The 8094-nt window shown below is 39.8% G+C and overlaps 1 protein-coding gene across 3 annotated transcripts in view; it reads right to left on the bottom strand.

Moving 5' to 3' along the window:
- Positions 1-8094, bottom strand: part of CDKL5 (cyclin dependent kinase like 5) — a 213767-nt gene that overhangs the window by 201229 nt on the left and 4444 nt on the right. Inside the window, exon 1 of one of the 3 annotated variants that reach the window (XM_039247370.1) lies at positions 5877-5923. The exons of the other annotated variants lie outside the window; for them this stretch is intronic. The gene's annotated coding sequence lies outside the window, so the exon portion shown is untranslated. Of the gene's footprint in view, positions 1-5876; positions 5924-8094 lie in introns of those variants that run through there. 3 annotated transcript variants of the gene reach the window in all.

The raw sequence follows: 8094 nt of genomic DNA, 5'->3' as shown, positions 1-8094 counted from the left end.
GTCTCTCATGGTTTGCCTCTCTCCCTCTTCCCCACTGTTTCCCCCCTTCTTCTCCCCCACGGTCCTCTGTTAAGTTCCTCCTAATCCTCCTATACATGCAAACATATGATATCTGTCCTTCTCTCCCTGACTTATTTCACTCAGCGTAACACCCTCAAGGTCCATCCATGTTGCTACACATGGCCAGATGTCATTCTTTCTCATTGCCATGGAGTATTCCATGGTATAGATAAACCACATCTTCTTGATCCATTCGTCCGTTGATGGACACTTAGGCTCTTTCCATGTTTTGGCTCTTGTTGAGAGTGCTGCTATGAACATTGGGGTCCATGTGCTCCTCCTATGCATCAGCATTCCTGTATCCCTTGGGTAAATTCCTAGCAGTGCTATTGCTGGGTCATAGAGGAGTTCTATTGTTAACCTTTTGAGGAACCTCCACATTGTTTTCCAGAGGGGCTGCACCAGTTTACATTCCTACCAACAGTGTAGGAGGGGGCCCGTTTCTCCACATCCTCGCCAGCATCTAGAGTTCTCTGATTTGCTCATTTTAGCCATAGAGTGTGCCAGTCTTGATCTTGGGGTCTCAGGGTGGTAAGTTCAAGATCCATGTTGGGCAGAGAGATTACTTTAAAAAAAAAACAAACAGGGGCACCTGGGTGGCTTAGTCGGTTAAGCATCTGACTTTCGCTTAGGTCATGATCTCGCGGTTCGTGGGTTCGGGCCCCGCGTCGGGCTCTGTGCTGACTGCCAGCTCAGAGCCTGGAGCCTGTTTCAGTCTGTGACTCCCTCTCTCTCTGACCCTCCCCTGTTCACGCTGTCTCTCTCTCTCTCTCCTAGAAATTAAAAAAAAAAAAAAACAAACAAACAAAAAAACAAAAAAACCAGCCTCCCAATCTGAGAGACATGAGCAGTAGTCTGGAGGTGTGGAAGCCATATGATAAATAATCAAACATCTTTGCAGAATGTCAGTTTTGCTTGATGGTAAGGAATATACAACACAGATATGTACAAGCACACATTTGCACACACATACGAGTTTATTATGGAACAGAACTTAGGATTTCAATGATTTCATGCAATAAATCACAAAAAAACTCAAAAGAAATGTCACTCTTCTGGTTGCCAACTTTGGCCTCCACCTCACCTGCCAGATGAGTAGAAAAGTTTCAGGGGCCCTACAGAGAGCCATCAGCACCTAGTTATATAACAATGTGGATCCAATTATAATACAGTTATGTCCAACACCAGTGACTAGACACAGGACAAGCATGTCTACTGGGCAAGCAGAGAGAAAGAGCCACAAGATAGGTAGCTGACAGAGAAGAGAAGCTGCTAGACAAGGAACGAAGCACTGACATGAGGACATAGGGAAGAGGGGCAGAAAAGAGGTAACTTTCATTAAAAAAAAAAAAAAAAAGTATTTATTGAGCATTTCCTATGTGCCAGGCAATGCACTAGATGGTAAGGCTACAATAGTCAACAGGAGCACCTGGGTGGCTCAGTCAGTTAAGTGTCCAACTCTTGAATTTGGGCTCGGGTCATAATCCCAGGATCATGGGATCAGGTCCCAAGATGGGCTCTAAGCTGACTATGGGGCTTGCTTAAGATTCTCTTTCTCTCTCGCTCTCTCCCTCTCTGCCCCTCTCCCCTGCTCACGTCATCTCTCTCTCTCTCTAAAAATTTAAAAAAAAAAAAAAAGTCAACACCATGCCTCCAGGAGCTTACAGTGAAAACCAATACCATCTGCTTATCCATTTTACCAAAGGTCTACCCCCATTCAAATCCCTACTTTCAGTATTTCCTATATATACATAATATTTTCCTATGTAAAAGTGAAAATGGGGGGCGCCTGGGTGGCTTAGTCGGTTAAGCGTCTGACTTTCACTTAGGTCATGATCTCGCGGTTCGTGGGTTCAAGCCCCGCGTCGGGCTCTGTGCTGACTGCCAGCTCAGAGCCTGGAGCCTATTTCAGAATCTGTATCTCCCTCTCTCTCTGACCCTCCCTGCTCACTCTGTCTCTCTCTCTCTCTCTCCTAGAAATAAATAAAATTATTTTAAAAAAAGTGAAAATGGACAGAGAAAAAGCCAAAAGGCAGCTATAAAGAAATCAAGATCTTGGAATGTAGCTGAAGTAAAAGCATCAAAGCAAGCATCCAATATATAAATCCATGTTACTTCTTGCTATTCTCCCAATTTTATATGCTTGTCCCTAGACCCATGTCTTTGAACACTCCTGGAAAACCCCTTCCCTTCACCTGACATTCTGGTCCTCCTTTAAGATTCTTCACAAACACTCAGGAATCACTGCCTTTCCCAGTCCCCTTAAGACTGCATTAAGTGCACCTCTTCTCGCCTAGAGTACCAGCACCCTGTATTTTCATCTAAACATGCATATAATCCTGCACTTTAGTGGTGGCTTTCTGCCTCTTCTGCTGGACTACAAACTCCGTAAGAGCACAACACCACAGCTTGGCTTTGTATCTGCATCACCACCATGATGCTGACACCAAGATATCCAAATCATCACCCTATTCAGAAAGTCAGCCAAAGACAAATATGGCCTTCCTTTACCAACTCTGGGCAGAAGGACAGACTCAAAAGCACAATTCCAAATCAAGGACAGTCACTTTAAAAGCTAGAGAAACCGCTAACACAAAAACATCACTTTCAAACTCTAAAATCTAAAATGAGGCAACTCTAAAATAAATGTCCTGGGCTGAACAGGAAGCAAAGAAAGCAACGCAAAACCCATTGTTAACTTCAAGTTATCAGCACCAGGAAAAAAAATGATTAAAGGAAAAAACACAGAGCAGATATAGAATAGTTCAGAAAAGCCTAAGAACTCAAGGCCAAAGTGAGCTAATTAATTTCAAAGGAAATACTTGAAGAAGGAAGTGATGCTCTGGCTATTCTTTGTCTATATGGATGGCAAAAGTGCACAACAGCATTCTATGCAGGCACAAACTACCGACTTTACACCAAGGAAAACCTAAATAAATGCGCATTATTTAGTCATAAAGACAAGTAAAAATTTAGCATGGCTGATGATTTCCAAAAAAGAAGGGAGCATGTAAGGACACATGACTGCAGAAGGAGAAAGAAATCAGCATATGTAAAATAAAACCTTTGTAGCACTTTTATACACATAAGCTCACTTGAACATAAGAAGCTCAACAGAAACCAGTTTAAAGGTCACAGTATGTGAACACAGGTTTGAAAAATGGTACTTAGGTCAAAGATTCCTATTTTTTTTTTAATGTTTATTTATTTATTTAACGGGGGGAAGCACAAGTGAGCAGGGGAGGGGTAGGCTCCCAAGGAGGCTGCAAGCTGTCAGCACAGAACACAATGCAGGGCTCAATCTCACAATTATGACTTGAGCTGAAATCAAGAGTTACACACTTAACCGAATGAGCCACCCAGGCGCTACCAAAGATTCATATTCCTAAACAAGAGTAACAAAATCCTCTAAAAACATTACAGGTCTCCAAATGAGATTTCATAAAATATGAAATAGCATAAATGCTGAAAAATATTAAACTAAACCTAAGACATTGTATTTAAGGGAAAAAAAAAAAAAAGAATAGGGGTGCCTGGGTGGCTCAGTCAGTTAAGCATCCAGCTTTGGCTCAGGTCATGATCTCATAGTTCGTGGGTTCAGCCTCGCATTGAGCTCTGTGCTGACAGCTCAGAGCCTGGAGCCTGCTTCAGATTCTGTGTCTCCCTCTCTCTCTGCCCCTCTCCTGCTCATGCTGTCTCTGTCTCTCAAAAATAAATAAATGTTTAAAAAAACTTTAAACAATAAAGCAAATTTAATGCTGATATGTAATGAATCGCTTCATTAAAACATTAAATACCTTGAGCAGATTAAGGGGGCAATGAGAAATTTTAAGTTTAATTATGGAAGAAAGGAACACTATTAGAAAAAATTTTAACTGTTATAAATAGAAATGACATTCCTGTATAAGGTTAACAGGTTAACAGAATGGTGAAGGATAAAAGGAACTTTTAAAAAATTAAAGGTAATTTCTACAAAAACAATGAAAAGAGTATCACAGGTGACAATGAAGCAAATGCAAAATTTTTACTGAGATAAGGGAAGAATATTTTACCTTGCACAGATTATGACCTTTTTGGTAATGTATCAAGGTTCCATTGAGCTAAAACTCTTGAGTTTTGTTTTGGGGTTTTATTTGGCCGGGGGGGGGGGGGGAAGCATTTCATTTCATGTTACACCCCTGTTTAAAAGCTTCAATAGCTTCCCAGGAGACTTAGGACAAGCTCAAAAGTCCAGGAGACAGCCTACTAAGCCTCTTCAGGACCTGGCTCCTGCCTCTGTTTCATCACCTGCTTCTCTACTTTCCAGCCATTGTGGATTTCTCTCTGTTTTTTAATATGTTTTTCAGAAGCCTGTCTCTCTCTCTGTGTCTCTGTCTCTGTCTCTCTCTCTCTCACTCCCTGCCGGAGAGCATTTGTACCCTCTGCCAAGAAAAGTTATTTCCCCTACTAGACCATGTCTTTCTCACCCTTCAGGTCTCACTAAATGTCAACTCTTCAGTGTGGCCTTCCTGCCTGCTCCCCACAGGACAGATCCCAATCCCTACCCAGTTACATAATCCCATAGTACCTTATACTTCACCTCTGACTCCAACTCAAAACTGTAAATTCTTTAAGGGCAAGGCCTCCTTACCTTTTATCTACCACCCCATCCAGCTTCCATCATAGTTTAGTACACAGTAGACACTCAATAAGTAGTTGCTAATGAAGGATAGATTCACAGGATGTAGGACAGGGTTATTTTAGAAAGAAATAATTGAGGGGTCCTTGTGCAGCTCAGTTGGTTAAACGTCTGACTCTTGGTTTCAGCTCAGGTCATGATCTCATGGTTCCATGAGTTTGAGCCCCGCCCCAGGCTCTGTGCTGGTGGCACTGAGCCTGCTTGGGACTTTCTCTCCCTCTCTCTACACCCCGCCCCCACCACTGGCACTGTCTCTGTTTTTCTCTCAAATAAATAAAACTTAAAAAAAAAAAAAGAAAGAATTGGTAAAGTAGGAAACACCAATTTTCACAAAATTAGATTTTGTCTACCTCAGCTATTTTCAATTATTAACAATTAAAATAGAACTTCATTTTTGTCTACAATCACTAAACTTAAATTTTAGTAATAATATTACTAATAACAATTACAGTAACAGTAGGATGCCTAGCTGACTCAAAGGTAGAGTATGCAACTCCTGATCTCAGAGGTGTGAGTTCAAGCCCCACATTGGGCACAGAGCTTACTTTTTTTAAAAAAATTACAGTACTAGTAATTAGTTAATACATTCTCTTTTTTTTAATGTTTTTACTTATTTCTGAGAGACAGAGAGAGTGAGCAGAGGAGGGTCAGAGAGAGAGGAAGATACAGGATGCAAAATAGGCTCCAGGCTCTGAGCTAGCTGTCAGCACATAGCCCAACACGGGGCTCGAACCCACGAACCGTGAGATCATGCCCTGAGCCGAAGTCGGACACTTAACCAACTGAGACACCCAGGTGCCCCTAAAGTTAATACATTCTATGAGAGGCTAACAAACCAGGTGGGGTGTGTGGATAAATTCTAGGATATGTCACACCTCAAACAACTTTTGTAATATCTGAAAAATTCTATTCATCAGGAAACTAGTTTCTACTTAGCCAATATCAGGGTAATTGGGCAAAGCCAAGTCAGTAAGTTGTGCTTCAACTATTACTTTATCACCATTTTTTTATCTGCCATATCTTCCACAACTGAATATGTGAGTGTGTTTAATCTGTTTATTACAATATGATCTTACACTGCCAAGAACCTAATCTTTGGGCATAATACAAAATCTAAAACGGAAATCTAAATACTTACCTGGGGGTGCCCAGCTGGGTCAGTTGGAAGAGCATGCAACTCTTGATCTTGGGATTGTGAGCCTGAGCCCCATGTTGGGTGTAGTAATTATGTAAATAAATAAACTTTAAAAAAATAAATAAAATTGCAATTTACAAAAAGACTCTTTAAAAATATTCATCCATGTTTTGTTCACTTCCAGAAATCAAAGTTGTTACTTTCAAAATCAAAATTTCCCTCTAAATCAAAAAGGTTACAGTGTTAGAAAGCACTTCGTATGTTACAACTTGATATTAGGCCTTTCTCTTACAAAGGATACAGAGTAACAACAGAATCGTACAGCCATAGCTGTGAAACAGTTTTAAAAAAAAGTAAGCCTATTTCAAACCAGTTATGATTGAATTTACAGTAAATTATTATTATCAGAGCAGTGCTGTGTCCAATCTGTTATTAAAAATCCAGACACAATCTACCACACAAGGAGTTATTGATTTACCTGTGTGGCACTTGTAAGGGTCACTTTCTATACAGAAACATTCATCTAAAAGCAATGAAAGTTAGACACAGTTTCCAAAACACTTCACTTCCAACTAAACCAGTGCATTCTTCTATTACGTATACCCAAAAAATAACAACCTTAAGTTATCCTATCTGCAATGTCCATCTACACATGTAATACATTGAGCAAAGCAGAGCAACTGGGAGCATGGAGATCAGCCTACACTGTACAACTCATTCCCAAGGTAGCTTTACTCCCACACCCCACCCTTAAGGGTAACTAAAAAGAAAATGATGCAGGCAGGAAAACAGCTGTAGCTACAGTACCTTGCAGGGTAAATTTCTAAATCCCACAACAATCCAGTCTGAAAAAAACACAGAAAAGGAGACAATGTGTTTGAATACCTGAATTTAATGAAGCCTGCTAGATGGGCACTGTTGGCATGAATTTCTCAAGGGGCATTAGAGCTCAAACACTAAAATGCACAATGTTATTGGCTTAAAATCAAGAAAACCAATTATTTTACCCATGGTCTTAAATTTTAAAGGGTTTTTTTTTCTTGCCCAACAATTATATTACTTTTACCTTGATTTGTTTGTTTATGAAATCTATATGCCCAACTTGGGGTTTGAACTCACGATCCCGAGATGGAGTCTCACACTCCATGGACTGAGTCCCTCAAGGCACTCCTACCTTGATTTCTTATTCCTGCTTTTCCAACATATCACTAAGAACATTATGTTTTATCTGCTGGTTTAAAGAAGATCAAAACAAAATCAAATCAAAACCACAAAGACAAGGTAATTTCTATCATTTGCACTATTGCCTTTATATTCTGCTATATGTTTAAGGCAACAACTTTTTAAGTTCTCACTTATTTAAGCAATCTCTACACCCAACGTGGGGCTTGTACTCACGATCCCAAGATCAAGAGCCATATGCTCTACCAACCACTCCAGCAATTGGACCAGCCAAGTGCCCCTAGGCAAAAGTTTTTGAAATACAAAAAGCAGTAAGAAATTGTAATATATGTAAAAAGATATTTTTAAAAGACCTCTCTTTTAAGATCTACATCATTTTGTTTATCAGTGTCTAAGGATAAAGGGATCTAGGTGGAAGCAAGTATATAAGATTTTTAAAAATGCATGTTAGCAGGAGGATTCTTTTCAGAGTGATGGAAATGTTCTAAAATTGGACTGTCGTGATGATTACACAACTCCATAAATTTATCCAAAAAAATCATTGAATGGTACACTTAAACAGGTAAATTTTCTAGTATGTAAAGTACAACTCAATAATACTGTTTAAAATGAATACTGAAAACCTGCACTTGGTAAAGAAATAAATCCAGAAGAATTTATGTATAGGTCGCATCTTCATAGAACAACTGTCCTGCTTTGGCCAAGATGATTTCTAGCCCTGAGTTTCTACAATATTTAGACTGTTCTAACTTAACAAGTGACAAAAGTGATCCTCATCAATTATGGAATAAAACATTAAGTCATTTTCCTCTCTAACCTGGACCTCTGAGCACTCCTTCGGCTAAGCAACTGTTCAGCTCTCTGAACGATGGGACACACGCACACTCACAAAAGGCTGTAAGTAGAAGAAAATTCTACTTTCAAGTAGAAACATTTTTGTCAGAGTCCAACTTCTATGTATTAAGAAGCAACAATAACATACCTCTGTGGACTTCAATCACCTCCAGGTTTTATTTCACTTAAGTCATTACAATTACAG

Source organism: Hyaena hyaena, unplaced genomic scaffold, assembly GCF_003009895.1.
Source record: "Hyaena hyaena isolate Hyena2069 unplaced genomic scaffold, ASM300989v1 scaffold_295, whole genome shotgun sequence".
Taxonomy (NCBI): Eukaryota; Metazoa; Chordata; class Mammalia; order Carnivora; family Hyaenidae; genus Hyaena; species Hyaena hyaena.
Note: the sequence above shows the minus strand (reverse complement) of the source record. Positions and strands in the feature narration are given on the sequence as shown.